A 21,720-nucleotide genomic window follows, 5' to 3' on the forward strand; every position below is an offset into this window, starting at 1 on the left:
AAAGACAACCATTGGGTTGCTCCCAGTCAGGTGTAGCCCGTGCAGGTAAGAGCGGCGAGGAGGGTGGATTCTACATGTTACAACGAGGGAAACTTGAATAAAAAAAAGAAAACTATGGTTTTCTTGTTTTTTTTTTATTTCGAATATTTTTATTGAAAATAAATTTTACATATACAAACACATACAGTTGTCTTGCTTGGGCTGCTCTTATAGTGTGCACTTTTGTATGTACTTTGGCCTAGTGGAGCCAGAGAGAGAGAGAGAAAGAGAGAAGAGAGAGAGAAAAGAAGGGGGGGGGGGGTTGGGGGTTGCTGGTCACTTCTTTAGATAGGCATCGAGGGCTTCCCACATGTCTTCCTTGCCTGTGTGGTTTGCCGCCTTGTGCTTGGCGGTAATGTTGTCTGCCCCTCGAAGGAATGTTACCCAGTTGAACCAGCGTTTGAAGGTGGCTTTGCTGGTGTTCTTCCAGTTCCCCAGGATGGTTTTCACTGCGGCAGTTAGTAGAACGTCAACTAGGTCGCGTACTTCTTTGGACTGAAGCTGTGTTTCTAGGAAGCTGGTGGCAATCCCTGCTAGACCTCGTTGTATCTGGCATCCCGTGATTGTGTTTATGAGGTTATATACTTTGTTCCAGAATGCTTTGACTTTGGGACATTCGTATATCATGTGGGCTAGATCACCCCTTGCTTTATGGCAGTTCCAGCAGGTGCTGCTGCCACTTGCCCCCACTGTTTCTAGTTTCGCAGGTGTCCAGTGTAGTCTATGTAGGATCCAGTATTTTGTTTGTGCCAACTGCGGTGTGATTTTGTTTTTGGACGCCGATGTCCATAATTTGGCCCTCTCTTCTTCGTTTAGTGGTCTCTGTATGGTTTCTTCCCAGAAGGCTATTGTTTTGTTGTTAAGGGTTGTGGTGCGTGGTGTGATTAGTTTGTAGATCTGCGCTGTTTGGTGGCCTGTCTTGTTTAGGTTCTGTGCATACTGTAAGATGGTGCAGGGGTGGGGGAATCATATCGCCCGACGCCCGAACCATGTTGTTTTTATTGATGGGCAAGAAGATTTATTGTCTATTATGTCCGACGGACAAGTAGACATTAAATCACGTTAGTACAACAGGTTGTTGGCACTCTGGGGCTCACAGCCAATCCGAAGCTTGCACAGAGTCTTTGGAGGCATCTGATTGGCTAGCAGCCCATGACTGGGCTCTAGCCAGTGATTGGCTGTGGGGGTTAAACGTCACTCAGTCTATGCAAGCAGAAGTCCGTGGCCGTAGCGGGGCTCGCTTTCAGGTAAATTAAGCAGTTTTGCCCGTTTCAGCATTGCTAGTATTTGAAAGTGTGAGGTTGGATGCTCCCATTAAACTATTCTGTACTTGATTGCGTGGAATTGTGACAGAGGTGCGATTTTTTTTTTAGCAACTATCGGTAAAACTGGCCCGCCGTGGCGCCTCAGAAGAGGACGTCAAAAAAGCGTATTGCAAGCAGGCGCGCTGCGCCACTACCGTGACAAAAAGAGGGAGCCAGGCTCTGAGAACAGCTTAATGGTGATTGCCGAGGCTTCAGACGTGGTTAGTGACCCCAAAAAACGAGAGTTCTTCGACAAGTACAGTGAATATAATTATGAAGGGCGTCGATGGCGGGCTCGGTGGACCCGTCATTCAGTTACACTTTCCACTGTGATCCTCATAATGTTTTCAGAGTTCTTCAATTCTTTTGATGCGTGCTACTGTGCACGAAGCGCAACAAACACACGGAAGTTAATGACCCATTTGCCAGCTTTGGGATGGGGGTCGGTGGATTCAGTAACGGGTTTTCTGCGGGCTCAGCGAGGACGTAATCACGTCAGCAAAAATCAAGACCCTCCAGTAGTGCATGCACTTAAAGGTATCTTGATGAAATCTACACCGGCTGCAGCAGTTAAATGAAGATTTTTTGATAAGCACCTGAATCCAGACGGCAGAACTGCACACTCCGAAGGACGAGATTGTAACCTTAGAAATCAAGAAAGGGCATGAAGATTACCTTCCCTAATGAAGGAGACGAAACACCCACAAGCATCCTCTCCGATCGAGTCTTTGTTCTGAAAAGATAAACCCCATCTAGTCTTCAGAGGGAAGGCTCGGACATTATCCACCCAGTAAAAATCACCCTGATAGAGGCGTTCTGTGGTACAGTTAATCCTCCGACCCTGGACAGCAGGACCATCCGACCGTCTTCAAGGACGACATAATTGAAACTGAATCCCAGGCGAAGGCCTCCTGCCACCCAAAGCCGCAGAGCAGCGGGGCGACCTCATCCTCAGTTCCCAGACTGAATTCCTCCCTCATCAAAGAAAGTACTGGAGCAGATACTGCCCGCATAGCCACAACGTGGACAAAACAATCGAACTGGAAAGTTGGTGTTTGGCCTGAAGAAAAACTGTAAAAAGTGAGTGTTATACAGGAATATTCAATAGTAACATGCTTAAGGCATTCTTGTATTAAAACGGGTGTCATGTTTTCAAGTTTTTATCTATTGGGCCTGACCAAAGGTAGTGTGTGTGAAACTTGGGGTTGCATTATGCAAGCTGTTGTTTTTTCACCGATATACAGCAGGGTACCATGACTTCACTGTGCACCGAGGTTAGGTACTGGTAAAATGTTTAAAACATGTAAATCCGTATTTGTATGGTGCACTTGAACATCTGCATAGTGCATTAATGTTTGTTAAAGTCAATAAGCCAGACAGCAGAGGCGCAACTAGACTGAGGCCCATTTGGGGGGAGAGGGGGGCCCTAAACTTCCAACTATAGACAGTGAGTGGAGATGCAGGGGCTCTAAGAAGGGGTGAAAACACAATAAAAAGCTTAGTTAACAAATGAATGGTCTTTGAAAGACCTGTGAAGTACTCGGTTGCAGCTGCGTGTGTGCCCGGGAAGCTGTCTCAGCCCAGGCTGACACACACGGGGGGAGGGAGTGGGGTCTGAAGGCCTTTGATCCCAATCAGCGTTGCGCCGCGCGCCTGCCGTACAGGGATACCATTTCTCCTGACTGGATCATGCAGCTGTGTGAGGGGTGTTCTCAATGAGGTGGGACAGCACTTATTTGTGAGGTTTTAACTTTCCCATCCTTTGCATGGACTTTTGAGGGGGTTGGAATGCTTTCATTTTTTAAATCCTTTCATCTGTAATGTCCATTTTCAGGTGTAAGGGCCTTTGCTTCTGTGGAACTTCTGAGAATCTTGGACAGTGTCTCTGTAAATCTCACCTCTTGTTAGTAATGTTCTTAATACAGTGATTAATTAATTTTTTTAAAAGCATTGCTAGGGTGTTTAAAAGGGTTATTTTTTCGAGCAGATCGCTCTGAATAGAATAGAACTGCTGCGCCTGCTGTGACGGACTGTGTGTACTGAGAGACCCTTATGGCTGCAGGAAGCGCAGGCTCCCATCGCCCTCATCGCTGCTATTGGAGTAGTGCCACTCAGCGCACCTCTCCATTGGTGGGCAGAGCAGATTCAAACTCCCTTTCACACAAGACGTGTGACAGAGATGCCAGATTGTGCAATTTCCCTCACAAATGGGTGATATTTTTCCCATTTGTGCGAGAAAATACTCAATTGACCAGTGCCTTCTATTTTTCAAGCTTAATTTGGCCCATTGTGCGCATATTTTTAAGCTGTGGCGGCGCCTCAGCGTCAGCACTGCAATTTATCATTCTTGAGCTGCCATGCTTGCTAAAAAATTGTAAAAGGACGCTGCCATTACTAGATAATGGGTAAGGAGGTACCCGAGAGGGAGGCGCAAAGGTGGCATTGCATTTGCGGGACTCACTACGATGATTTTCTTGAGGAGGGTCCTGTCAGTCTGGAACAGAGGCACGACGCATAAATTGCACCATTCTCATTGTTTGTTCAGACCCATGACTTCAGACCCAGATCTGAATGTGGGTGAAAAATACATTTATTTCGAAAAGTGAATGTTGTTTTCCATAGAACACAGTAGATGCCTCAATGTACTAATAATATCAAATTCTGCTATTTGTGTCATGTTGCAGAATGATATGTGATTGCGTCATCACTTTTATGTCTGTCTTTAGCCAAGACCTTTTGATTTTACTAAAATATGTATAATATTACTTAATGGTGCTTTAAGCCACCTCTATTCACCCATTGGCCTGTTGTTGGGTCATTCCCATATTGCTTCAACCCACTACAGCATACAGCATGGGGAAGTGGGTCAGCATCATTACTTAATCCTCTGATTAAAGTCACTTTGAGTAGCTGCAGTGCATTTTTCTCTTTCACAAGGTGCACATCCACACTCAAGGAGTTTCCCTGAGTACCAGAGTTACCAGATGTGATCGTAGAACACATTTGAAGTGAGCCCATGGCATATTTCAGCTTTATCAGTTCCTATCTCCTTCCAACGCTGTTGTAAATTCTGTTTGAAGTGGACTGCTGCTCTCTCATGGCATTCCCGGACTCTCTTTCACCAGTGGTTATTTGATCAACTTTGCCCAGGACAAGTGGATTTTGCAGGACATGTAGATCTCAGTGGTATTTTGTCCCTTGGACAACTAGATTATTTGGAAAATTCCACACCCCTGTGGTGGGTTTGAGTTTGGAAAGTTTTGCTTTGGTAATGACTGCTTTGAGTCTTAGGAATTCGTAGAATTCCTTGTCCGGTAGCCTGGTTGTCTGCTGCAGTGCCTTGTAGGTGAGTGGGTTGTTTCCTACTTCTAGTTGTGCTGGCGTTGTGATTCCTCTGCTGAGCCATTCTCTGCTCTCTAGCGCTCTACCCTTGTAAGTGATTTTGGTGTTGTACCATATTGATTCCCATTTGGTGCCTCTGATGCTTACTTCTAGTTCCCTGTCTACTCTCAGTAGCGCTGTTTTTGTGTTGCGTAGTATCGCGTTTTTGACTTCTGGATGTTTGTTTGCCGTAAGCGCCATGATCGGATCAGCTCCTCCTAGAATGCCCATTTCCAGGTCCAGCCATACTGGCATGTAGTCTGGTGTTGGGGCTACCCAGTGTAGTCCCTGCTTGGCAAGGCATGCCATTTGGAAGGCCTTGTAATTTGTGAGGTTCAGTCCACCCTGTTCTCTTCTAAGTCTGAGTTTCGCTAGGCTTATTCTTGGCTTTTTCCCTCCTCATAGGAATATGTTAATGGCTTTGTCCATGTGCTTATGGAAGTCTGTGGTTAGAGTTAGTGGCAGCATGGACAGCAGGTAGTTTAGCATGGGGGTGATCATCATCTTGATTGTCTCAATTCTTCCCCACCAGCTGACGAATTTGAAGCCCCATGTGTCTAGTTTCGTCTTGATCTTTTTCAGTATCGCTTCCTCGTTGTGGTCTAAGGTTGATCTGAGGTCCCCCCCGAAGAGAAGGCCCAGATATTTTAGGGGTTTTGTTTGCCACGCCAACCCGGACGTGCCTAGGACTGTTCTGGTGGTGTGGCAGTTCATTGGTTTGCACTTAGATTTCTCCCTGTTAAGTTTGTACCCTGAGACTTGTGCGTATTCCTCTATTGTCTGTACGAGTGCCTCTATTGACTCTTGTGGGTTGCTTGTGGTGATCAGGATATCATCCGTGTATGCTGCAAGTTTGAAGGCTTGGCCCTCTACCTGCACCCCTGTGATCTGCGGGTTTGTCCTGATCATATGGAGGAGTGGCTCTAGTGCCAGCAGGAATAGCCCTGGTGATAGAGGGCATCCTTGTCTCGTTCCCCTGCTTAGGGTGAGTGTTTCTGATGTTGCTACGTTGACCACCACTCGAGCCCGTGGGTTTTTGTACAGAGACATAATCATGCCTCTGTATTTTTCCCCAAGTCCGAATTTGCGCATACATTGGTTTAGGAATGGCCATGAGACTCTATCGAAGGCTTTTTCCGTGTCTAGTGCTATCATGACGGCCTTCTCCGTGCTGTTTGCGGTGCGGTTTATTAGGTGGCAGGGTAGTCTGGTGTTGTCTTGTGAGAGTCTGTTTTTCAGGTAGCCCACTTGTGTTTTGTGTATGAGAAGGGGAAGGTATGCATTTAATCTTGCCGCCATTGCTTTTGCGTAGATTTTGCAATCCACGTTTATTAAGGAGATTGGCCTGTAGTTTTGTGGGAACTGAGGGTCCTTTCCATCTTTGGGGATGACAATAATGTTTGCCTTCGCCATTTAGTCTGTCATGTTCCCCTTCTCCGCACAAGTCTGGAAGACTCTGACCAGTATGTCTTTGAGCAGCGGTTGGAATTGTTTGTAAAAAGTTGCTGTGAAGCCGTCTGGCCCTGGGGCTTTGTTGGGTTTTAACGAGTCTATGGCCATCCCTATTTCGGCTTTTGGTCTAGCGCCTCTCTTTGTTCGCTGCTTAGTCTGGGTAGGTCTAGTTTCTCTAGCAGGCTGGCTCCCCCGTCAGCTTCCAGTGATGTGTCTGCGGTGTATAGGTCCTTGTAGAACCTCCTGAAGGTTTCGAGGATTTGTTTGTTACCCGTGTGCGTCTTGTTGTCTGTATCGGTGATTGCTGCGACTGAGTGTTGCCTCTGTTTGGCTTTTAAGTATCCTGCTAGGGCCCTTCCTGCTTTGTTTGCTGAACATAAGTTAGTGGATTTGTATTTGTTGATCCATGTGGAGGCTCTCTCGCTTAGTAAACTGTTGAGTTCGTACTTTTTCTTTGTGAGTGATGTGAGTGTGTTTCTGTCCTGTATGTTTGCAATATGGTTGCTCTCTAGCTCCTTTATCTGTTCTTCCAGCTCTCTAATTTTTTTGTTCCTCCCTCTGTTCATTCGTGCCTTAATGCTTATGAGTTTCCCTCTTATTGTGGCTTTAAGTGCATCCCATATTGTCATTACGTCTGTCTCTCCTGTGTCGTTGTATTGGAGGTATTGTTTGATCGCCTCTTCTATTTCGGTGATGTTAGCGGGGTGTTCTAGTATGTCGCTATTGAGACGCCATCTTCTGCTCGGTGCTTCATTATGCTTCCCGCTTATGGAGAGGGAGATGTGAGCGTGGTCTGAGACTGCTATGGGTCCTATCTCTGTTGTGTCAGTCAGGTGTGTGTGTGTGTTTGACATGAGTATATAGTCTATTTTACTATACGAGTTATGAGGGTTTGAGTAGAATGTGTATTCTCTGGCGCTTGGGTGCTGTAGTCTCTATGGGTCTGATAATGCAAGTTTGGTGCATAGGTTCTTAAGTGTATTCTGTTCTTGTGTGGCGTGGCTAGGCCTGAGCGGGGGCCTGTCTATGGCGTTGTCCATCGCCTGGCTCATGTCGCCCGCCGTGATTAGTAGTTCTCCCAGTGGGATCTTGCTGAGCTCGCTTTCTACCTCCTCCCAGAATTTTTTGTCTGTTGCGTTCGGTCCGTAGATGTTTGCTATGTGCATGGTTTCCTTGCCTCTTTTGATGCATGTGACTAGCCTTCTACCTTTCGTGTCTGCTACGTTGTCGTGGACCCTGAACTTCCCTTTCTTGCTGATGATGGTGATCACCCCTCTCTTTTTGTTGACTGCTGGTGAGCATACGACCTCACTTATCCAGTTTGCCTTAAGCTTGTTTGCGTCCTCTATGGACACTCTGGTTTCTTGGAGGACGTATACATCCGCTTTGAGTTTGTTCAGGTAGTCTAATGTCTTCCGTCTCTTGACGGGGTGGTTGAGGCCTTTGACGTTTAGTGATACGATCTTGATGTCTGCGGCTATCTGCGCTAGGCCCTGAGTGTCGGGTGTGGTCATGGCGTCTTAGTTAGGTCGCTGCTCACTGTGGTGTGTCCTATGTACAGCCTCCATAGTCGGTGTGTGCCTGCTGCTCGCCACCCATCTTGGGGCCTCCCCCGGGGTGTGGATAGGGATGGGCATGTGTGTATAGGTAGAAGAGAGAGAGAAAAAAAGAATAGATAGCTCCACCAAGTTGCGAATGGCCTTGCTGTATGGCCCCCCCGCCTTCTCCCCCCTCACCCCCCCACCCCCCTCCCCCTGTCAACGTACTGTAAATGTGCGACAGCATCGGTTCTCCGCCCTCCGCCCCCCCCGGGTACATTAAAAGTTCCACTGCTCCCTTCCGTGCTGTGCATAATAAAAGGATATTTGCCGATCATTGGGCCCGCCCAACAATGATCACGTTCTAGGAGTTCTGTAATACTTTTCTGGCAGTCTTTTTGTTCTTCATACCGATTTCCCTGAGGTAGGTGTCGTTCAGTAGTCTCTTAGTTCTCCACTCCATTTATCGTGAGGTAGGTCTCTTTTTTTCTTCCATTGAGGTAGATGTTGTTCATTCGAGGTAGTTGTCCATCCATTCCTCTGTGGTCCCATGACGTTACAGAGACTTTTATCGGCCACCTGCTGTTCCCTTTTCTCCTGTCTCCGAGCCGTCCGATGAGGCTCTTCTTTTTGCCGTTCCCGGGCTTTTTTGTTCCATCTCCTCCTGATCTGGCTCCTGAAGGTACTTACGTAGCTCTGCTGGGTCATCGAACAGACGTGTGCCCTTCCTGTCTGTTATCTTCATTTTTGCTGGGCCTACAAAGCTACACGTTATCTTGGCTCTCTTCATAGTGTCTCTTAGTGCTAGGAATCCCTTCCTTGCTTCTACCGTGCCCTTTGAGAAGTCTTGGGTGATGATTATCTTTTTGCCCTTCCAGTTGAGAGTTTGGCCTTTACGTGCGAAGGCGAAAATGGCATCGGTGTGATTCGCTCTCAGGGGTTTGCAGATGATCGTTCTTGGGCCTTTCATGTGCAGTTGTTTTGTGGCTGGAACTCTGTATGCTTTGTCGATCTCGAAGGTTCTCTCAAACAGGGGTGTGGAATTTTCCAAATAATCTAGTTGTCCAAGGGACAAAATACCACTGAGATCTACATGTCCTGCAAAATCCACTTGTCCTGGGCAAAGTTGATCAAATAACCACTGGTGAAAGAGAGTCCGGGAATGCCATGAGAGAGCAGCAGTCCACTTCAAACAGAATTTACAACAGCGTTGGAAGGAGATAGGAACTGATAAAGCTGAAATATGCCATGGGCTCACTTCAAATGTGTTCTACGATCACATCTGGTAACTCTGGTACTCAGGGAAACTCCTTGAGTGTGGATGTGCACCTTGTGAAAGAGAAAAATGCACTGCAGCTACTCAAAGTGACTTTAATCAGAGGATTAAGTAATGATGCTGACCCACTTCCCCATGCTGTATGCTGTAGTGGGTTGAAGCAATATGGGAATGACCCAACAACAGACCAATGGGTGAATAGAGGTGGCTTAAAGCACCATTAAGTAATATTATACATATTTTAGTAAAATCAAAAGGTCTTGGCTAAAGACAGACATAAAAGTGATGACGCAATCACATATCATTCTGCAACATGACACAAATAGCAGAATTTGATATTATTAGTACATTGAGGCATCTACTGTGTTCTATGGAAAACAACATTCACTTTTCGAAATAAATGTATTTTTCACCCACATTCAGATCTGGGTCTGAAGTCATGGGTCTGAACAAACAATGAGAATGGTGCAATTTATGCGTCGTGCCTCTGTTCCAGACTGACAGGACCCTCCTCAAGAAAATCATCGTAGTGAGTCCCGCAAATGCAATGCCACCTTTGCGCCTCCCTCTCGGGTACCTCCTTACCCATTATCTAGTAATGGCAGCGTCCTTTTACAATTTTTTAGCAAGCATGGCAGCTCAAGAATGATAAATTGCAGTGCTGACGCTGAGGCGCCGCCACAGCTTAAAAATATGCGCACAATGGGCCAAATTAAGCTTGAAAAATAGAAGGCACTGGTCAATTGAGTATTTTCTCGCACAAATGGGAAAAATATCACCCATTTGTGAGGGAAATTGCACAATCTGGCATCTCTGTCACACGTCTTGTGTGAAAGGGAGTTTGAATCTGCTCTGCCCACCAATGGAGAGGTGCGCTGAGTGGCACTACTCCAATAGCAGCGATGAGGGCGATGGGAGCCTGCGCTTCCTGCAGCCATAAGGGTCTCTCAGTACACACAGTCCGTCACAGCAGGCGCAGCAGTTCTATTCTATTCAGAGCGATCTGCTCGAAAAAATAACCCTTTTAAACACCCTAGCAATGCTTTTAAAAAAATTAATTAATCACTGTATTAAGAACATTACTAACAAGAGGTGAGATTTACAGAGACACTGTCCAAGATTCTCAGAAGTTCCACAGAAGCAAAGGCCCTTACACCTGAAAATGGACATTACAGATGAAAGGATTTAAAAAATGAAAGCATTCCAACCCCCTCAAAAGTCCATGCAAAGGATGGGAAAGTTAAAACCTCACAAATAAGTGCTGTCCCACCTCATTGAGAACACCCCTCACACAGCTGCATGATCCAGTCAGGAGAAATGGTATCCCTGTACGGCAGGCGCGCGGCGCAACGCTGATTGGGATCAAAGGCCTTCAGACCCCACTCCCTCCCCCCGTGTGTGTCAGCCTGGGCTGAGACAGCTTCCCGGGCACACACGCAGCTGCAACCGAGTACTTCACAGGTCTTTCAAAGACCATTCATTTGTTAACTAAGCTTTTTATTGTGTTTTCACCCCTTCTTAGAGCCCCTGCATCTCCACTCACTGTCTATAGTTGGAAGTTTAGGGCCCCCCTCTCCCCCCAAATGGGCCTCAGTCTAGTTGCGCCTCTGCTGTCTGGCTTATTGACTTTAACAAACATTAATGCACTATGCAGATGTTCAAGTGCACCATACAAATACGGATTTACATGTTTTAAACATTTTACCAGTACCTAACCTCGGTGCACAGTGAAGTCATGGTACCCTGCTGTATATCGGTGAAAAAACAACAGCTTGCATAATGCAACCCCAAGTTTCACACACACTACCTTTGGTCAGGCCCAATAGATAAAAACTTGAAAACATGACACCCGTTTTAATACAAGAATGCCTTAAGCATGTTACTATTGAATATTCCTGTATAACACTCACTTTTTACAGTTTTTCTTCAGGCCAAACACCAACTTTCCAGTTCGATTGTTTTGTCCACGTTGTGGCTATGCGGGCAGTATCTGCTCCAGTACTTTCTTTGATGAGGGAGGAATTCAGTCTGGGAACTGAGGATGAGGTCGCCCCGCTGCTCTGCGGCTTTGGGTGGCAGGAGGCCTTCGCCTGGGATTCAGTTTCAATTATGTCGTCCTTGAAGACGGTCGGATGGTCCTGCTGTCCAGGGTCGGGGGATTAACTGTACCACAGAACGCCTCTATCAGGGTGATTTTTACTGGGTGGATAATGTCCGAGCCTTCCCTCTGAAGACTAGATGGGGTTTATCTTTTCAGAACAAAGACTCGATCGGAGAGGATGCTTGTGGGTGTTTCGTCTCCTTCATTAGGGAAGGTAATCTTCATGCCCTTTCTTGATTTCTAAGGTTACAATCTCGTCCTTCGGAGTGTGCAGTTCTGCCGTCTGGATTCAGGTGCTTATCAAAAAATCTTCATTTAACTGCTGCAGCCGGTGTAGATTTCATCAAGATACCTTTAAGTGCATGCACTACTGGAGGGTCTTGATTTTTGCTGACGTGATTACGTCCTCGCTGAGCCCGCAGAAAACCCGTTACTGAATCCACCGACCCCCATCCCAAAGCTGGCAAATGGGTCATTAACTTCCGTGTGTTTGTTGCGCTTCGTGCACAGTAGCACGCATCAAAAGAATTGAAGAACTCTGAAAACATTATGAGGATCACAGTGGAAAGTGTAACTGAATGACGGGTCCACCGAGCCCGCCATCGACGCCCTTCATAATTATATTCACTGTACTTGTCGAAGAACTCTCGTTTTTTGGGGTCACTAACCACGTCTGAAGCCTCGGCAATCACCATTAAGCTGTTCTCAGAGCCTGGCTCCCTCTTTTTGTCACGGTAGTGGCGCAGCGCGCCTGCTTGCAATACGCTTTTTTGACGTCCTCTTCTGAGGCGCCACGGCGGGCCAGTTTTACCGATAGTTGCTAAAAAAAAAATCGCACCTCTGTCACAATTCCACGCAATCAAGTACAGAATAGTTTAATGGGAGCATCCAACCTCACACTTTCAAATACTAGCAATGCTGAAACGGGCAAAACTGCTTAATTTACCTGAAAGCGAGCCCCGCTACGGCCACGGACTTCTGCTTGCATAGACTGAGTGACGTTTAACCCCCACAGCCAATCACTGGCTAGAGCCCAGTCATGGGCTGCTAGCCAATCAGATGCCTCCAAAGACTCTGTGCAAGCTTCGGATTGGCTGTGAGCCCCAGAGTGCCAACAACCTGTTGTACTAACGTGATTTAATGTCTACTTGTCCGTCGGACATAATAGACAATAAATCTTCTTGCCCATCAATAAAAACAACATGGTTCGGGCGTCGGGCGATATGATTCCCCCACCCCTGCTCAAAGTTTAGGCCAGTCAGCTTGGGTATCAGTGTTTCAAGTAGTGCCGCGCATAAGCCCGCCGTCTCCTCCTCATCTTCCGGTACACCTAGGATCCTGATGTTCCCTTTCCTGTTTTTATCTTCTTGTTCTGCGAGCAATCTCTGCATGTCGCTAGAAATCTTGGAGATGTAGCGTATATCTTTGTCCATGATGCCTGATTTGGCCTCTATTTCACTGATTCTCCTTTCTGCCTCCCCTACTCTGCTTGCTATTTTTTTCTGGTCCGCACGTATGGCTGTAAGTTATAGCTGAAAAACAACCACCACTGGGTCTGGGCTCCCAACGGCACAGCTTGCCACAAGCTAATAATAAACAACAGAAAAATAGTAATCAAAGGTCCTTTCAATAAGCCCAAATTACAAAAGAGGTTTCCAAAAGATTGTGGAACTTTTATCTCCTTTAGAGATTATTAATTATTTAGGGCTCTACTGTGAATATTCTGATTCCGGTATCTATTTAAAAATAGATTGTTATTGTTGTTTGTGTTGGTATGTCTGATGAATGAATGGTGGTTCGATTGATTACTATTTTTCTTAAGTGTACATTGAAACTAACTTGTTGTTCTTGTAAATATGAATGTATTTTTTGTATATATAAGGTTGTAAAAATGTGAATTTGGCAAACTAAGAGACCAAAACAAAGGTAACATATAAATACAATTGAAAAATTAATAAAAAAGAAGTGGTAAATCACACAAAACATGATGTTCTAGTTCATATGTTTTGAGGATAAATAATCCAGGTCAAGTCGAGTACGGCACGTGCATTTCTGTTGTTTATTGTAAGTTATAGCTGGACATTGTCCATGGAGATCTTTGTGGCTTTGGCCAGGTCGTTGGCTTCGGTTATTTTTTTGACGAGCAGGTCCATCGCAGTCTCTGTGTTTTGCAAGTTCTTCAGTTTGATTGGTGATTCCAGGTCTTTCCTAATTTTTTTGATGTCACTGGTCGTCATCCTTCCTAAACCTCTTCTTTCTTGGTATATGGACAGCCTTTCCTTCTTTTGCTGGTCTGACTGTTGTGCACCTTGTGGTGGGCTGTTCTTTATGTTGATCGTGTCCTTGTCAGCCTTTGTGGAGCTCCCGAAGGTGAACCTGCTAGGCCACCTTATCCACCTTGTTCTGGTTTTCCCGGACGCCAGGGCTTCTGTCCCTGAGCGGGGTGTTCTACCTGGGTGTGCTCGGTGCCCTCCCTTCTGCTTCCTGTATCGCTACGTTTGGACAGGCTCTTTGGGCTTCCGTATCGCTGTCCCTTTTCTTCTGCTGTCCCACTTTATGTGCTGCAGGCTCTTACCTTTGCCGCCTCACTTTGCCGTTACCCTTTCTTTTTAGTGCCGGTAACTCATCGTTCTTGGCCAGCCTTTTTTTAACGTGTCTGCCACCTTCCGTTTCTGTGGGGCTGTTGCCGGTCTCTAATGCTCTGGTGGGTGCTGTTGGAGGCGGTTGGAGGCGGTTCCCTCTCTCAGGACCTTCCTGATGCTTGTTTCGTTCTGTTTTCTCACACTTCGCCGTTTTCCCGTGATGCCGGTGGCTCTCGGTCGTTTCCTACCGCCACAGGGGTGACCAACTATTCCAGGATGGCTGCCGCGCTGTTTATCCAGAAGGCTGCTGCTGTGCGCTTGGTCGCGCTGCGCTTGACCCTCACAAGAACCAGTTTTTGCCTCTTGCACCTCGTTGCTAGCCCCCTTATTTAGGACGTCTCTCTTTGTTATCTTGACCCACTGTTGGGGGGCCGTCGCTTGAGTCTAGTAGGGCTCTGGTTGGAGAGGTTGATCGCTTTCGCTTTCTCTGCTAGCAAGCCGGTGGGTTGCCTCCTCTATGATGGCCACCGCCGGTTGCTCCCCTCTAAGATGGTCGCCACTGCTTGTTCGCGCTTTTGCCTCACCTTGCACCGCACTTTGCGCCGCACTTCAGTTCTCAGCGTGTGGCCTTTGGTATCTTGATGCTCGGGTGCACACCCGTCGGGCGAGTGCTACTCTTTATTGGACTGTGCTTCTGTTGGTGTGATCTTCATGTGCTGCGATATGATACGATATGATTTGCCGCCTTCTAAGATGGCCGCCACTGTTTGTTCGCACCTTTCCAAGATGGACGCCGCCTCTCTGTTTGCTGGTAGTTTCCTTGGTGCTTTTTCGAGTGGTGGACGGCGCTTGCAAAAGAGACGAACAGTGCTTCGTTTTTGCCCAGCCTACCTTGCGCACGGCTTGGCCTCCCTTTTTTTCTTTTTTCTTCTGCACCGCTCTTGCACTCCGCTTCAGGTGCGTATACCGCTGTTCTGCTTGCACATTGCTCTTGCCTCACTCGTGCTCCTCAGCACCGCATCTCCGTCCTCCGTGTGTGGCCGCTTGTTCTTGGTTTCCCGGGTGTTAGTCCTCCAGGCGAGTACTTCGCTGGACTGATTCCCGTGTGTTTCCCCTCCCGGTTGCACTTCTGCTTGTGTTGTTCGTACAGTGAGGTGATTAAGATGGCCGCCTTTGTTTAGCTTCGGATCATGCCCCTTTTCCTTTTGTGTGCGAGGCCTGACCTTTCGTTCACTTTGGGCTTTTCTTCCCCGACCTCTGCAGACTCTGTCCTACGTTCGCTCGTAGCCTCCGCGTTTAGCCTGGTTCCGGATGAGCCTGGTGTTTCCCAACTCGTTGCGGCTTCTCCGTGAGTTTTTATTGCCCCGCCATCTTGGGCTGCTCACTTCGTTCTCCCGATCTTGGGGGTCTTGGCTTTTTTTTGGCCTTCTATCTGTTGTTCCGCTCACTCAGGCTTCCTTCTTCTGCTGCTCTGTGTGTTCCCCCACACTTCTTTCCGTTTTGCGTGGGAGACCGAGGACTTTCGCCATTTATCTCGCCGTTCTTTTCCCCGGGGTCACGGAGCTCTCGAACTTAGGCAACCGCCTGCATTGCCATCCAAGCCACGCCCCCGGTTTTCTTGTTTTTTAAATTTAAGTTTCCCTCATCATCATATGTCGAATTCCCCCCACCCCGTCCCACCAATCTTACCTGCACGGCTATGCCTGCTCCCAGGGCTGGCAAGGGAAAACTTACCTCTCGAATTAAGAGTCAGTGTACAAGGATTTTACCAATCTAATCAAAGCTGTTGAACATGAATAACTATATAACCAAATGCAGAGTATCCCTGAATGCCCAAATACAACTTCACACCAAAGGCAGTGGCTGGAATTACCCCTGTGATGGAATCCATGTTAAACTAAGGTATCTTAGGATATTAGGGAGTCACTGCAATTCACAGGTGATGGGTCTGCAGAAAGCAAAAAAAAAATAGAAGATTGTCCAAGATTAGAGAAAGCTGAGCCAGATAGTTGACCCATGTTGTAGGGTGGTACTGAATCCTACTGTGATACTTTTCCAAATACCCTTTGACGCTGAATGGTTTATGGTCATTGACCCGTGTAAAGCATTCCTTCTTTTCCATTCTACATGAAGATAGTCAGCTTCTTTTCACTTTTTGATTCAAAAATAAAATCTTGGCATTGTGCTGAGCACCCTAGTGGTATACAGAAAGCTCCTCATACTTTAATAAAATACTAAAGAAAATCTGGAGACCTTGCAATTGGCAAGCAACTCAGTCCTGGTTCAATATATCACTGACCTGCTTATGTCATTGACAAACCGAAGATGCATGCAAGCAAGACACCATTGCCTTGTTGACCATTTAGCAGAGAACAAACACAATGTGTCCTCTACACAATTTCAGTATTGTCAGAGGAAGGTTCTGTATTTGGGACATCACATTACAAAAACATCTAGGAAAGTGTTCCAAAGAGAATCTGCATAGCCTGAGAATTAACCCCACAACACACAAAGACAAGTCATGATGTGTCTGGGTATGATGGGTTAGTGTTGCCAGTGGATTCCCAACTTTTCCCTATGGCAAAGCCTCTACAGAGGCTTACACACAAGGATGTGTCTGAACCACTGCCCTCAGACAAAGAATGCATGACCACATTCCTCAAGCTGAAAGAAAGTCATTGTTGCGCCACTGCTCTAGGAATGTCTGTTTACAAAAAATATGTTCTCCTCTACTGTGGAAAGGTGCATACTGTCTGTGTTGACACAGACCCATGGTGAAGCCAAATGGCCCACTGCCTATTTCTCTGCCAAACTTGATCTAGTAGCCGCAGTGTTGCCTGAATGCCTTGGTGCAGTTAATGTCAGCATTAAGCAGTGAGGGCCTAGTTATGGAATAGTCACATACTGTAATGGTCCCTCCGGCGAGATTTTGGTACCTCATACTTGAACACAATACATAACAAATAGCAGACTCATCAGGCATGTGCAAGTTATTATAGCAGCTGAGAATGTCACTCTGAAAGATGCTATAGCCTGAACACTGCTATGATTTTGCATTTGTCGATATCTGATCAGGGCAATAATGGGGTTGACAATGATTGCCTTGATGTGAGGGAATTGTGTACCAAGCCAAGACCCAAACATTTATGACGTCCCTCTGGAATAGCCCGATTTTACCTTGATGTGAATGGCTCTTGTCTGAGAGATGGAGAAGGAATTCTGAGAGCAGATTACACTGTGTGCATTGTAGAAGGTGCTGTGGAAGCCTCCTATTTGAGAACGGTAACGTTCGCACAGGTGGCTGAACTTTTTGTCCTTACTAGAACGTGATGTGTCTCTCTAACAATTTGAGAGATACCATCTATACTGATAGTCACTACGGGATTGGAGTGGTCCATAATTTTGGACAGGTGTGGTCCCAGAGAGTTTACACAACATTTGGCTCCCCCATCAGGATAGGAGTTATTGCACCTGCCTTCAGAGGTAGGTGTTGTGGAATGTGTAGCACTCAAGAGTGGATAAGAGTTTGTGACTCCTGAGATTCCAAAGTACTGCGCTCTTGAGTCCTGCTCATTCAATAGGGACCTCCATGTGAATCACAGAATGATTCTGTTTCCAACATGTAATTGGATGTCGCTGATAACTGGGAGGAAGTAAAAAGCCTCCAAGAAGAAGGCTCAGAACAAGGTCAAGAGAAGTGATCTGGGACAGGGTGTGTGAAAAATCAGGATGAGTTGTGGGTTTCAATAGATGGGAGACTGGTCCTACTGGATGCCATGTTGTCTCCCATAGAAAAAACATTCCCACGGTCCCCCTAACATAGGGAAAAAAATGGTAGTTTGTCTTTTTAAGACCTATTTGTTCAATTCTCATTTCTGTGTTATTGCAGAGAATCTGTGTCACAGATGTGTTACATGCCAGCAGTTGAACACAGGGAGAAAAACAGTGGTGACCATTAGTCACATAGAAAGGCCAAGTGGTTCTTGACTTTGTGGAAGTGCCCATTTGCTATAATGTGGTGGCAGTCTACCTCTTTTCTCATTCGGTGGAAGAGCACCTGACTAGGAGAAATGACAGTCTCAGTGTGGCCAAACTGTTGTTGATGGAATTGATTCCCAGGTTCTCTGGAGTCAGACCATGGGACCCATTTCAAGAAAAAAATCATGCAAATGCTCTGTGTAGCCCTTCATGTACAACAAAGGATCCATTGTGGCTACAGGCCAGAAGCGTCTGGGATCATTGAACAATTCAATGGGATGCTGAAGTCTCAACTTGCCAAAGTGTTTGCGTCCACTTCCTTTAAGGGGCCTGGAGCTCTTCTCTTGGTTCTGATGAACCTTCGATCCACCCCTGATCGGAGGATGGGACTCTGCCCCCAGGAGGTACTGATGGAGAGAGCCATGAGACTTCCTTCTATGCCTGCGACTGTGCTTGTCAATATAATGGATGATATGATTCTTGACTACTGCAAATCATTGGCTGTTGTGGTGCATCCTGTCTATCACCAGGTTGAGTTGTTGATTACACTTCTAAGTCTAGAAAAGTATCATGGCCTAAGTCCACAGGACTGCGTCAATGTGAAGAAACACATTAGAAAGTTGTGTCTGGAGCTCGTTGGCGTGTCCCTTTCCAGGTCATCCTTGTGACGAACACTGCCTTGAAGTCCGGAACCCTCTCAAACCAGATCCATGCTTCACACTCCAAGAAAGTGAGAGAAGCAGTTGGAGAAGTGGTGGCAATAGCCATTAATTTGAAGAGTCAAACTCCAGTGCAAAACATACACTCAGAGGACGGATAAGATGATGCACAAAGGTCCCAAAGTCTATCCAAGACAAGTGTAGAGCCTGAGATGAGTGAGTCCAGAGTAGCCACTGCGAACCAAGCTGGAAATGTGCACCCTGAGCTCAAAGAAGGTCCAAGAAATTAGCCCAGAGGCAAGAAAAAAAAGAAAAAGGGGTCCGAAAAAGGGTGAGAGTCTTAGGGCTATCATTACAGAAGAACTCATCCCTGAAATGATCAACAAAGGAACAAAGACAAGTGAGCAAAGTGGCAGTAACAGTGAACAGCCAGCAGTCAGACGATCATGAAGACAACCGCTGATGCCTAGTTGAAGGGACTCAGCTCCTGAATGGATTTACTTTGCTGAAAGTAGGCATGATTTGTGAGTACAAGAAAATTGAGATTCAACAGAAATTTTTGAAAAGCATCCATGAATAGTGCTGCCACAGTGAAGATTGATTGAATTCTGATTTTTGACTCACTGAATTCAAATGATACATGTCCAGATGCTGAAGATGTATGATTATGCTATAAAAATATTGTGAAATTCTTAGGGTCCAGGCCCCAGTAACAGAGTAGGAGTATCCTCATTAGAGAAAACCTGCTGTGGGGTTAGGGTCAGTTTCTGAAGTCAACTTAACTGATATGCTTGCATCAAACAAACTGAAGTGTTGTTGATTTGCACAGTAGAAACGACGAGTAGACTTTTATGTTTGCCTTTGGATTTTTGTGTTACTTTGATCTGACTTGCGAGAAACCATGGTGTCTACAAGTGTAGAATGCTATTGACATTAGTGCCTTAGCTATCTTTTTTTTTTTTGTCCTCATTCGCCTCTCCTCGCCCCTGTTTTTACGATACCGCATTTGAGCGCTTCATCTCATGTAATGGGATTGTTTAGCTCTTAGGAGGTAGTGCACCACCTTGTCCGGTCTACCTCAAGCCTTGTATCCGCCGAGATTTGGAAAGACTTAATCATAGGACTTGTTTTTTTAAACCTTTACCTTTACCTTTACCTTTACCCCCCCCCCCCCCATCACCCAAAACATAGCAGAAAAGGAGTCCAAAATCTATAGCTTTTCTTTTGCCGATCCACCAAATCTAGCCTGGCTATAGTTCTCATTGCTCTCAACCAATTCAGTTCTGAGGGAGGGTCTGCGGACACCCACATCTTACAAATCTCTCTCCGGGCCACCAGTACAGAATAAAACACCAATTTTGCTTTATCATCCAAGCCCTTACCTTGAAGGTCCGCTCTTCCAGTCATGACAAGTTCAGAGCTTACCTCAATCTGGAGGCCCAATGCTGTTGACAGGCACTTACTTACAGCGTCCCAGAAGACTTTTAGTCTCGGACATGTAATGAACATGTGTAGATCATCTTCATTTAAGCTGCTACATTTAGGATACGCCACCATTCCGCCGGGTTTAAACTTTGCCAGTTTTCGAGGAGACCAATATGCCCTGTGGAGGGTAAACAAGTGATTTCTCCTTAAATTTGCAGGTTTTACCACCTTGTATAGAATCAACATAGTTACTTGCCATTGATCTTCTGTAGCGATCCTGGGCATGCACTCTCCCCACAAGGTCTCCGGTAGTGTAAAGGGTCCATACTCCAGCTCCACTATTGACCAATACCACTTTGACACTTCTTTCTTATATTGAGTCTCCGTAGCCAGCTGCTCTTCAAACTCATTATACTGACCAATTAAATTTTCATTCCCGGCCGCCCAGCTTTGTATCTGTAAATATTTAAACTTAGAGAATTTACGTCCCCACTTCTGCTCGCAGTATCTCCAAGGTGCTAAGCTACCCTCCATAAAGAGTTTGCCCCACCTCTGGGGACCCTCTGTTTTCAGTGCCAATGCCAAGACATCCTTAATCCAGGGCGGTGCTCCGGGTGTGTCCCATATCAGTGCCATATCACTCAAATATGGTATTTTTGTTGCCCTTCTGATTCTATACCAAACCGTCGCTAAATCTTTCAACACTTTTAATCTTATTTTTTTAAAGTACTTTGGGTCAGCAAATTTATACATGAATCCATTCTGTTTCACCCCCCCCCCCCCAATTTCAGCAAAGCAGACAACATTTTGCCATTGTCCGAACTCCCAGGGGTGGCTAAAAGCATTCTGCAGTTCTTCAACAAATAAGCCCAAGAATAGATCTGGAAATCAGGAGCCGCCAATCGTTGTTGTTGTTGTTGTAATACTTTATTCGATAGCAAGGTATCATAAAAGTAAGTACATCATAAATTGAATTTAAAATACAATAACATCATAAAAGGAATAAAAATTGCTAAAAGGGTATTCAGATATAGATTTTGTTTAAAAAAGAAGTTTCCTAAAAAATTCATAGTTAGTAAAAGGGACGAGAGCCCAGATAGGTATGTCACAGCAAAAAGGGTGGTAATTGGTAAAGTGCTAATTTGAACAATTTTACAGATTTTAAACATCTACCCAATACTCAGTCGCACCAGCTTGGATCATATTTGCCATGCACTCCCCAGAAATTTTGCAACCCCGGCGATTATCATCATGGAGGTAGTGTCCGTTTTCAGGGTGCGGAGGGCCACTGAGCACTGCCTTGTCCCCAATTCTCTGCAAACTGGGCTTAGCCATCTTTTCCTTGCCCCCTTGTATGCCCTACAGGCAAACAAGAAGTGACCAAGCGTTTCAGTGGGATTAGGGCACCCTGGACAAGCCGCTTGATGATGTTTAAAGTTTTTCCACCTGCTGGTAAAAGTGTTCAGGGGTAAGGTGCCATGCCTCATTTTAAGGAACAAGGATCTGTCTCTTGGTGAGGTGATAAAATCAAGGAATGGCTCCAGCCACGGCATTGGCTTGTGTGCCAGGAATTGGTCCGTTATAGCACCCCACTTTGGGTTTAACAAGTCCCTTTCTTGGATCCTCTCCCAATACAGTTTTTTAACAATGTCTTTCGGCGGGGGCTGCTGTGATAGCCATTCTTCTTTAAGACCCAAGTTGATCACCAGGTCCCTTAGGTTTTTCAGCCAAGGAATCACCCCATAACCATTCAACTCAATAAGTTCGTCAAGGGGGGAGGAGCTACGCGGGCATCCAAGATGGTCGCGTGAGCACAGAGCTCCCCGGACCCGTGCCGCCCCTCATGATTATCCTGACTCCATCCTGATTTCATCGACGGGCTTTTGTTCGCTAATCCTCGCTGATCATTGAACTCTTTGAAAAATCGAAATCGGACTTGGGGGGCCACTTTTACTCCGTTTCTGCATTCTGAGGCCCACCCCGAG

The 21,720-nt window shown here is 46.1% G+C and overlaps 2 pseudogenes; one reads left to right on the forward strand and one right to left on the reverse strand.

The window, feature by feature from the left end:
• Positions 1 to 2,494, forward strand: part of LOC144783171 (dnaJ homolog subfamily B member 1 pseudogene) — a 67,661-nt pseudogene extending 65,167 nt beyond the window's left edge.
• Positions 2,495 to 10,829: 8,335 nt separating this feature from the next.
• Positions 10,830 to 12,524, reverse strand: LOC144783172 (dnaJ homolog subfamily B member 1 pseudogene; annotated as a pseudogene).
• Positions 12,525 to 21,720: the final 9,196 nt, after the last annotated feature.

Source organism: Lissotriton helveticus, chromosome 9 (genome assembly GCF_964261635.1).
Source record: "Lissotriton helveticus chromosome 9, aLisHel1.1, whole genome shotgun sequence".
Lineage (NCBI taxonomy): Eukaryota > Metazoa > Chordata > Amphibia > Caudata > Salamandridae > Lissotriton > Lissotriton helveticus.